General features: G+C 42.3%; 1 protein-coding gene across 6 annotated transcripts in view; it reads right to left on the bottom strand.

Annotated features, from left to right (window-relative positions):
- MFF (mitochondrial fission factor) overlaps positions 1-7,949 on the bottom strand; it is a 704,737-nt gene extending 696,788 nt beyond the window's left edge. For 2 of the 6 annotated variants that reach the window (XM_044070425.1, XM_044070426.1), the window contains exon 1: positions 7,581-7,947. The gene's annotated coding sequence lies outside the window, so the exon portion shown is untranslated. Of the gene's footprint in view, positions 1-7,490 lie in introns of all 6 variants that reach the window. The other 4 variants (XM_044070424.1, XM_044070420.1, XM_044070427.1 and 1 more) reach the window with 4 other exon arrangements.
- Between the last annotated feature and the right edge of the window lie 3,299 nt (positions 7,950-11,248).

Below are 11,248 nucleotides of genomic sequence, written 5' to 3'. Positions count from 1 at the left end.
CAGGCATGGTATGTCCTTTGTGGATCACACGTGATAGGTGTCCATTGGGGAACATAGGGAAGGTGCACTGTCTGCATGTACGTGCATATTGGACAGATTGACAGGGTGCCATGTCCTGTGTAGCCCACTGCTATCACTCCGTAGTTACTATCAGTGGCCAATATGCAGGGTACTACCCACATATTGGCTGTTACCTAGGCATGTGTGTGTGTGTGTGTGTGTGTGTGTGTGTGTGTGTGTGTGTGTGTGTGTGTGTGTGTGTGTGTATATGAGACATGGGTTGAGAGTGTGCTCTAGGTAATACTGGGGTTGCTAACTGTGATGGGCTGGCCTTGATGTCACATGTATGAGTATGGCTTTGCACCCCAGCCTCTCCACTATTTCACATCTGTTATCCCTGTACAGTGGACACTGTGATATATAGTTGGGCCACCATGTAAGAAATATGCAAAAGCCACTCCACATTGGCCACAGGTGTCACACACTCACAACCACTTCCACACAGGATATGAGTTACAAACACACATTCACACACGCACACACACCTGTCATGACTGGGAGTAGAAGCCCTACCTAACTAGTTTATTACACTACAGCACTCCGCAGTTGTAGTACGTGCCACAGAGATTACTGGAATACTCCTTCCACAAAGGTGTTTTTCACAATGAATGACATCAGCAGGATTGCCAAAGTAGGCCATTTGAAATGTACTGAGTGTGACTAGCCTATAATGCATTGCTCTGTACACAGACAGTGACACACACAAAACATCCACAACCGCCATGTGTGGATACAGAACCCTTAACAGAGGTCTATATCACACTACAGCATGGAGCTGTTATAGAACGCACCACAGGGATTACTGGAGAACTCCTTCTCCAAAGGTGTATTTCACAATGAATGGCATCAGCAGGATTGCCAAAGTAGGCCATCTGAAATGTACTGAGTGTGACTAGCCTATAATGCATTGAAACACACACAAAACATCCAGAACTGCTATGGGTGGGGATGGAACCCTACCACAGTTCTAAATCACACTACAGCAGTACACAGTTATAGGACGTGCTTCAGAGATTACTGTGCTACAATCTTCCCAGAGGTGTATTTCTAGGTGGATGACATCAGCAGCCTTGCCAAAGTTGAGCATTTGAATTGTTGGGAGTGTGACTACTCTAAAAAACATTGCTCTCTACACAGAGAGAGACAGACAGACACACACACAAACACAAAGTTGCCAAGTCTGGGATTAGAACTCCTACCCAAAGTACTTTATCACACTACAGCAGTACGCAGTTATGGGATGCGCCACAGAGATTACTGGGCTACAACTCTCCCAAAGGTGCATTTCACAGTGGATGACCTCTGCAGCTTGTCATAGTTGGGCTATGGGGAGGGCAGTGTGTGTGCATGGGCCATAACCCATTCCTCTAGGGGTTGACATGCCACATGCGGGAACACACAGAGTCATATTTCACAGGTACGTGTATACAGCTGCTAGATGACTACTTCCTTGTACAGTCACTTTGCACACCTGGCACATGCACCACATAGCCTGTAATGCTGACAGATACTGGTGGCTAGTATCTGCAGTGAGTGACATCTGCACCTCATGTGTTTGGGGCCCTTTGGCTGTGTGCTGGGTGGGACAGGCCTGGATGGCTCCGTGTCACAGTCACCCTCTTCCACATATCTATGTACTTCTACCTTTGGCTTATTATAGTGTGTTGCCCTGACATATATGTCTGTATTCCGATCCACTGTGTGTGCAAGGCATGAGTGGTGCATACTAACAACTGCGACTGCCAGATATGTCTGGTCCACTGGTGTTTGCAGACATGGCCTACATGTGTTTGTGTAAGCATGCCCAGTATGACCTTTCCGTATGTTGTTGACTGACAGTGTGTGAGCATGCCCAGTATGGCCATCTGTATTGAATGTGTGGATCGAGTCCAAGTAGTTTGTGTTGCAATGCTGACCTTTGTGTTGTACACTGACAGGTAGCATGCTGTCTCTGCAGGGTATCCATCGATCATTTGGCATTGACTGTTACTACATTTCTGCATAGAAAGGGGGGGGGGCACACCTGACTGTTTCTACACAGGAGTGGGGGGGGGGACACACCTGACTGTTACTACATCTCTACGTAGGATGTGGGGGGGGGGGCACACCTGACTATTTCTACATTTCTACACAGGATTGGGGGGCACACCTGACTGTTATTACATTACTACGTAGGATGGGAGGTGGCACACCTATGTCTACATTTCTACACAGGATTGGGGGGGCACACCTGACTGCTATTACATTACTATGTAGGATGGAGGGGAACACGACTATTTCTACACAGGATTGGGGGGCACACCTGACTATTATTACATTACTCCATCGGATGGGAGGCACACCTGACACTTGTACACATTTACTATGACTGTACTGGTATGTCAGATACTCCATTTCATTCTGTATTCTTACCGATCATGCTGACTAGAGGCATACTAGTGTACTACAGATTGTAGCTTTGGTTGCCCTACATATTAGTATCCAACTTCCTACCCTTCAGAACTAACATCCCACTGCCTGACCTGCTGTAGTCTGTCTGTGTAGGCCTACGGGGGAGGTTAACCATAGCCATCACTCAGGGGCCACAGCACAGGCTCTGTTTGTGTTTGTCTACACCTGTCCTGCTGGCTGAGACTGTTGTTGGGTATGTGAACCGCCCTAACCGGCATGTGAGAGTCATATGGACACACATGTTGCTCAGTACATTTCCTGCAGTGGATTTTGTCACCCTGTGTAGTACTGGCTACTATGGCGAGTCCAGTATGTGTTACAGATGTCATGGTGTCTATTGTCATCACATTCAGCCACCCAATTCCCTTGCATGCTCACATCCACACCATAGACAGAGGTAACGACACATTCTACTCCATTTGGCAATTGGTAGGTTGATTGACTTACCTTGAGGGTGTGCCAGACTTGCGGATGGTGCTTGAGGGCTGCCTATGTCGGATGCACATAGTACACTCCCTATACATGGATGAGCATCCCTTTTACTGTAAGCGCGAGTCAGAGAGAGGTGTCATTCCCTGGGTCCCTACTGTGTCAGTGTATGTGCTATGTGTTGTCTCTTTGCAGCGGCCTCGGCATACTGGGCATGCCTCCCATCTGCCTACTGGGCAGGCTCAGGTTGTTCCTCCTCTGAGTCACTATGTGCCTGTGCAGGCCTTGGCATTGGTGGGGGGCTGTGTGGCCCTGCCCCGTGCTGTGCCTGCTGCAGCTGTTTCTGCAGGATAATATTGTGTAGCATGTCACATACCATAACAATTTGGGTACATGTAGCTGGTGAGTACTGCAAGGTTCCATTGGATGTGTCCAGACACCGGAACCATGACCGGAGCATCTCAAACACACTGTATTACAAGCCTGGTTTGTGCCTCATTATAGTGTTCTTGTTCAGGTGTGTGTGCATTTCTGATAGGTATCATCAGCCACGGCTCCAGTGTGTAACCAGCATCCCCCACTAGGTGACTGTAGGGGATGTCTCCATTGGCAAATCTCTGGTACAGCTGCGTCAGATGCCATCTGTGGGAATAGTCATAGCTTCCATGGCAGCCAGCACACACATTCATTATAATACCCTGGGCATCACAGACAACCTGGTAGTTGATGGAGGTGATTCCCCTCTGGTTGGTGTAGGACCTACACTGATCACCAGGTGGTGCTTTGATGCATATGTACGTGCAGTCTATAGCACCCACTACCTCAGGGTATTTTGCTATTTGGTGGAAAAAGACACATATTGCTGGCCAACACCTCACGGGTGTCGAGGAAATATACGTGCTCACTGGCATGTGCTGACATGGCATCCAGGAAATGGTAGAATACTCTGGATGCTGATGCCTGTGAGATCCCCATGATATCCCCAGTTGAGTTTTGGGAGGTACCTGTGGCTAGTATTTCTAGACCTACACATACCTTGATATCCACTGGGATGGGTTCCCCTCAGTCAATTTGGTGCATCAGGTGTGGCCAGCACAGCTCAACAATTTCCTGTAGAAGGTCTCTGTCCACCCTATAACACTCCACTATCCCTAGCTCATGTAACCCTTGGTAGGTTACCCTGGGTCTGTACACAGTGCTCAAATGTGCACACTGCTGCTATTTCCTGGTTTAACTTTTTTCTTCCTGTAAAACCCGGTGAGCAGCGCGCACACCCGCTTAGGCTTTGTAAAGAGTGCTAGGCAGGTTTAGAAACACCCCCTAGCTTAGCTGTGCTAAGCTAGGAGCAAACCTGAGCCACAGGGCTCCAACCCGCTTACAGTATTGCCTGACAACCCCCCCCCCCCAATGATGTCACCTAACTCCTAGGCTTGCACAAAGCTATTCCTGCTCTTACACTGTTGGGACCTGACTCACATGCTGGGGAAAACTGGGATTCACTATCAATTCCCTCATTTGCATAGGACTGCCTGCTAATGCATAGTTACATGTCTCACACTGGTCCTCTCCCCTTAGCAACCACTACTCATTGGCCGTGTTGTCTTCTGCCTGCCATTGACTTGCATGGCAGACTATTGACTTTAATAAAATAAACCTAAAATAAGCATTCTAACTATTTTCCCCCCGATCCCGTTTGCGCGCCGCTGCCCTATGCTTAAACAGCCGAGATTGGCTAAAAAAAAAAATAAAAGTTGATTTTTTTTGTTTTGTTTGTAATGCCAATGGCCTTATACTTGCCCATTAACACATGCTTACTACATGATATGCAGCCTTTATATTTGGGGCTGTCATAGCTCCGTTTTGGATTTTGCAGAAATGTACTCGTTGATGGTGCGGCGTTAGCGTTGTCACCTCACAGTAAGACGTTATGTTCGGTTCTCAGCTAGAGCGTCTTCTATGTGGAGACATGCGTGAATGGGCATACCTTCGTTGAAGGTTGCGCGTCAGGGCCGGCAACTCGGCACGTAAAAATCTACTGCCAGTCATTAGCGGACTGGAGTTCTGCTGTGGTGACCCCTAACCGGGAAAAGCCAAAAGACACAACAACAACTAACAGAGTATGCTTCTGCAGATAGCACTAGTCTTGCATGTACTGTTGCAAGCTTCCTGGATTGCAAAATCACTTCATTTGCATGGATTTCACCTGCAAATTGGGTGATTTGCATACCAGGGCTGAGTCCATGCAAGATTAGTGCAAGAGCACTCGTGCATGCCCCTTCAGGATGTTCCTGGATCGCACGGCAGACATATTGCCTGCTTGAGCTCCTGCACCGATCTTGCACTCGGTGCAAGCTTTTGAGAATCTGGGGGATAATGCTGCACTTATGGGTAAATGCAGGAACAGAGCTTTGTATGGTACACAAAATTTAAAAGGATAACTCTGACATATGCAGTAAAACAGACAATAAAGGTCAGAAGATGTAGTCTAAAACCCAAGTGGACCCACTTCTCTTACAGAGTGCTCCACTATTTAGACCATGCCCTACTTTTATGTCCCACAAGACACTAACAGTAAGAACCAAGACTCTAAAAAGCAGAAAACAATAGTACCACACACATTAATAATGTAAACAAAGGCATGCATACAACTAAATTAGTAAAACTTAGCAAATAGAAAGCATATCATTACAGTATTGCATCCTCCACAACTCCCTCTACTAACCTCATAGAAGGCCTGGACTGTGCTATTTATTTGGACTGCATAATATTACGAAGTAAGCACAGAGAAAATGTCAAAGCAAGAGAATGTAATGCAAAATATGTTCTACAACAGTTTCATGCATGGGGTTCTTAACAAATCAACACTAAGCCTTAAGGGTAGTAAGGAATGTACTCCAAAAATATTGAATGCAAAAGATCAGAAAATGTACACTGTTATAGGTGAAAGTGGAAAAAAAAATGAGTACCAAACTAAAGACACAGCTTATCATCCTGCCACTTAATAGCAGGATGGAAACTACCATGAACACTGAGTGTTGCCCATAAGCAAAATACAAAAAATGAATAAATGTCAGACAGCCAGACGTTTATCAGTAGTACAATACCAAGCAGACATTTGTGGACAACAATGACACCAACAATATGCATTAGCTTTAATGCACATGAAAAATGATTTGAATAGGATGGGAATTGATGCAACTATACAAACGTACCAGTACAAATTTGGTTATAAGAAGCACAAGTAAAAAAAAATGTATATAGGATAAAATAGTAATAATGGAAAATTGTCCCTACTGTGTACAGTCTTGACTTTATTTCTTTTTTATTACTACTGTCATTAACGTACTTTAGTTCTAACATTCCTTTTACAAAGGATAACCTCTCATTATAAACTGGGCACTGGTCTGGACAGCCTACCATAATGGAGTTTTACAACATATAAGCAGACGTTCAAGCCAAATTTATTAGAAGTTAAATCTGAATGGCTGGCTGCAGAGCTGCTAAGTTGATCCACAGACAGTTTGCAATACAGAGCCTTCAGCACCAGTTATAACAATCTAAGCACGAATAGACACTTCCATGAACTGTTGTCCTAATAAAAACAAATCAAAATTTACTGTTGTCCTAATATTACAAAAAATCAAAAGCGCGTAATTCAGGTGGCTTAAACATTTTTATTTACAGTCTGTTTACAGACTAGGTAAACTGGTCTACTAACCCTTTTCACTTTCAACCAGGGCACTAAGAACACTACAAAGAAAGCGGGTGATATACAACGGCAATGAACAAAATGTTTGCATGCATATATGTATTACACCACTATACTTATAAAATTGCCTTTGAAGATGATAGATTAAAAACGTTTGCATAACAGTACAATCTCAAAAACCTCAATTGAGGGCAACTGCATTAACAGGAATGCATTAGCATGAAAGCAGGTTCATTTAGCTTCACTGTGTAAACGCTGCTTTGAATGTCTCCAAAGTGTGACTATTTTTATATTTTACTATTAGTTGCAACCAGTAACTGTATAATCGAAAATGAGAAGCTTACAGTAGTAACACTTTTAATATGGCGTAAGGAATTGTAAGCTAAGCAATTTGGACATTTTGGTCATAAACACCACACACACACACACACACACACACACACACACACGTGTCACAGTCAAAACCAACTCTCCTGCTATCTAGTTATAGCAATGCATCATTGCTACATTAACACAACTCTACAGTAGAGTGCTCAGTGCGGATGTAATTACACAAACCAATTAAACTGCATAGAAAATGCAATGGGCAAATACTTCAATTCTATCTTTAAGGAAGACAGGACACTTTTTCACTCTCTGCTCCACATCTGCGATTCCTTTAAACCATAACCCTACAGATTCTGAGTGGAAAACCAGACCACTACTTCATTACTTAACGGGATACATCAACAATCGCGTTACTGGTAGCCAGTTGTAACTATACAACTAAAAAACACAAGACTCATACAGCCGGCAAATGGAAGATTTGATACATCAAGTTGTATGTGATACAGGCGATTACCTGCTACAAGGAAAAGAAAGACTACAATCTCGTTTCAAAAGAACTCGTGATAGTGTCAACTACTGCTCTCTGTATCCAAATGGTACTCACCCTCCTAATACCTGCTATACTCAACCGGCTCTTTTGCTATTTCCTCGTATCAACCTTTTCTGTGTGCATCTATATAACCGGCCCTCTAGGAACACATTCGCGTTTGTCTATGCATGGCACACCTTTGTAAGTTATTCAGTGGTAAATCACATAAAAATTGGGGCAACTAAACACTATCAAGAAGATCAAGAAGTTCGGCGGATTGTTATGAAGCTAAAAGAATATCGGAAGAAAATTTCTAGCGACAAAACTAGAATTATAAATGTAGTTTTTCTAATGGTGTCCTACTAAATGATGTCCGACCGTAGCCCTAGTTCCTCTGTCACACATGCGCATTTCTCCTAACAGTGGACTAATTGGGTCTTGAAAAAAGCGTAGGGGCTGTTCTTAGAGTTACAATCTGTCCCTCTTTACGCAGGATAGCCCCTGTTTGGGCAATTGGATCCTGTGTTGGGGGGGGGGGGGGTAAAAAAAGGCACATGTCAAGATTTTCGAACAAAAACATGATTTTCTTTTAACAATTGGATAAAACAATTATTTTGTATCTGAATCACACACACACACACACACATATATATATATATATATATATATATATAATTTTTTTATTTATTTTACATTTGTTGACTGGGATAGTCCGACTGGATGCATGTCTATTTTCAGGGGAGGCCCCGTGGAGAAAAGCTCCAAGGATAAGCAGATACAACATTACATATTACAAACAGACTATTTACAGAGATTACATAAGTAAGCAAGTTAAACAAGTTCCACAGGTTAGAGTTAATCCCGAGCGTAAATCAAGATTAAATTAAATTACACAGTAAACTGGTTAACAGATTTTTACACATTCTAGAGAGAGTTAGCCAGGCTTGATACATTGACATAGCCAGTTAAGTGACAAATGTTGTTTGAGTCTAGTTTTAAATTGACCTAAGGTGGAAAGTAAGGTAATATCAGCTGGAAGAGAGATCCAGGATCTACTTACAGAGTTTGCAAAGAGACAGTCACCGGCTGTGTTATTAATTTTGCTAGTCTGAATTAGTAGTTTGTTAGAGGATCGAAGCAGTCTAGGATTGTTATAGGGGGTGATAATATTTTTAAGTGCAGGAGTATTGTCCGGATTATAGAGGATTTTATAATCAGTTGGTTATACTGGATTAGGCTGGGTAGTTCAAGTCACCCAAGCTGATTTAGATTGATGCAATGATGTGTCCTAAAAGGCAGCCCAGTGGCAAACCTGAGAGTTTGTTAAGGACAGTCTTGTTTAAATTCGAGAGTAGAGGGGATGCATAAAGAAGGATGAAAGAAGGTGAGAGCGAGCTATGGCAATTTTAGCTGGAGGAGTTAGGAAGTCTTTTATTCTGTAAAGTGACCCTAGTTTTTTATTGATGGTTTTGATAGTTTGGTTAACATGTAGGTCGAATTTTAGATTATTATCTATGATGACACCTACTAGTTTTGTAGAGGGGTCAGGGGAGATTACTGCGCCATCATTTGAATTTATGGTAAAGGTGAAAGTGGTAGACCTACGTGTTGGTGAAAATAACAGCATTTTAGTTTTTTTGGGATTTAGGATCAGACGACATTCATAAAGCCAGTTTTCTATTGTATTAAAGGTGTTCTGGGTAGCTGACCATAACTCTATTGGAGATGTGGCCGAGCAAATCAGAGTAGAATCATCAGCATATTGGATACAGCTGACTTTTGGGATGACAGTATAAAGGTCATTAATGAAGATGGAGAACAGCAAGGGCCCTAGTATAGAGCCTTGTGGTACTCCAAGGGTGTTAGGCAGAAGGTTAGCGAGTTTGTTCTGCCAGAGGACAGCCTGCTGTCGACCATTCAGGTAGGATTGAAACCATTGAAGGGCTCTAGTTTCTAGACAGAATGTTTGCAGGGTGTGGATTAAAAGTTGGTGATCAACCATATCGAATGCCTTGGAAAGATCCAAGAAGAGGGCTGAGGATATATAATTATTGTTGCGATTATGGTTTATGGTGTTGGTAAAGGCTAAGAGGGCTGAAGTAGTGCTGTGATGAGGACGGAAGCATTGCTGAGTGTCTGCCATAAGGTGATTCTGGATTAGGTGGTGCATGAGTTGTCTATGAATACATTTTTCCATAATCTTTGCAAGTGGAGAGAGTATAGCTATTGGCCTATAACTGGATAATTCAGTAGAGCTGCCTCCTTTGTGAAGTGGGATTACATAGGATATTTTCCAGATGGTGGGAATTTTAGCTTCTACTATGGTCCGATTGATTAGTATTGATACAGGGTAAGCAATAGCATCAGCTGATTTTTGTAGGTACGCGGCAGGGAGTTGATCAGCAGAATGTGTAGTGGGTTTTAATTTTTTGATCAAGGTACTGATAAGTGAAGTGGCGACTGGTTGGAAGCTGAATGCCAGTAGGTTTCTAGGGGTGCTACTTTCAGGACCAGGGGAGCTAGGAGGTACTTGGCTAGCTAGGGCTTGAATTGTCTCAGTAAAGAATCAGTTAAAACTGTCAGAAACATCTTCAGGGGTTTTATCAATAGTAGCAGCAGGGATTGGGGTTGACGTTTGTCCAGGATGTAGTAGATTATTTAAACCTGCCCAAAATTTCTGAGGGTTATTTTGATTTACTGTCTGTAAATTACAGTAGTATTGTTTTTTGTCTTGTAAAATGGATTTTTTAGTTTCGTTCCTGGATTGCCTGTATTTAATGTAATCTTGGGGGTCTTTAGAAGAACGCCATAAAGCCCATGCTTTGTTTCTAAGGGTAATTTTGAGTTTAGACTCTTTAGAAAGCCATGGCGCAGTTTTTGCCTTTGTTCTCTTTGAACGAACAGGTGCATGCAAATCAAGGATCTCAAGGAATTTGTTGTTAAAATATACTACTGCTTCCTCTAAGGGGAGGTGTTTTAGAATAGACCAATTGCATGAGTTTAGTTCTTGTTGGAATTTGGCAGGGTCAAAGTTTAAATTGTTTCTAACCTTTCTGAGTAAGGGTTGTTGGGAATTAATGGCTTTGTGCTTAATTACATATGTGAGAAGGTGATCGCCTCGGTGATATATATATATATATATATATATATATATATATATATATATATATATATAATAAAAACTCCCTCTCCTGACTAACTCTTATAAATACCAACTCATCAGCTGTACCACTAAGCAATGCTCTGCCTAAATCTCATCTCTTCTCTTCCATTACTACTGTACCCTCCTCACAACTGCATTATTTTACTCTGTTTACTCTCCTAAACGTTTCTTCCCTTCTGTCTACTTCTACACCTCTGTTTAATATTTCATCTTCCTCTCTACCATTTTGGTTTAATCTCTAAATATATTTTTATTCTTCTGATGACCAATTGTAATTCTACATTTTTGGTTGTTATTCCACATTTCTTTTACTACAGGTTTCTACCTCTTGCAATTTTAAGCTGTTGTTTCTGCTGAATTTATATGAATTGTTATTTTCACTACTACATAAATGTATGTTGCTTTGTACTCATATTTAATAGATGGCATGAATGTAAGTAGTTATGTATCCAAATTCACATTATTGCTATGCTAACTTTATCATTTGTTCTTTGTATGGAGCTTTTGTCCTGGGGGTCTCCACTGAAAATGGGCCACCAGCTCAGTGAACTAACCTGGTTAACAAAAGGTAAATAAATAT

Source organism: Protopterus annectens, chromosome 4.part1 (genome assembly GCF_019279795.1).
Source record: "Protopterus annectens isolate FY-2018-M chromosome 4.part1, PAN1.0, whole genome shotgun sequence".
NCBI classification, from domain to species: domain Eukaryota; kingdom Metazoa; phylum Chordata; order Ceratodontiformes; family Protopteridae; genus Protopterus; species Protopterus annectens.
This window is presented reverse-complemented; position numbering and strand designations above follow the sequence as displayed.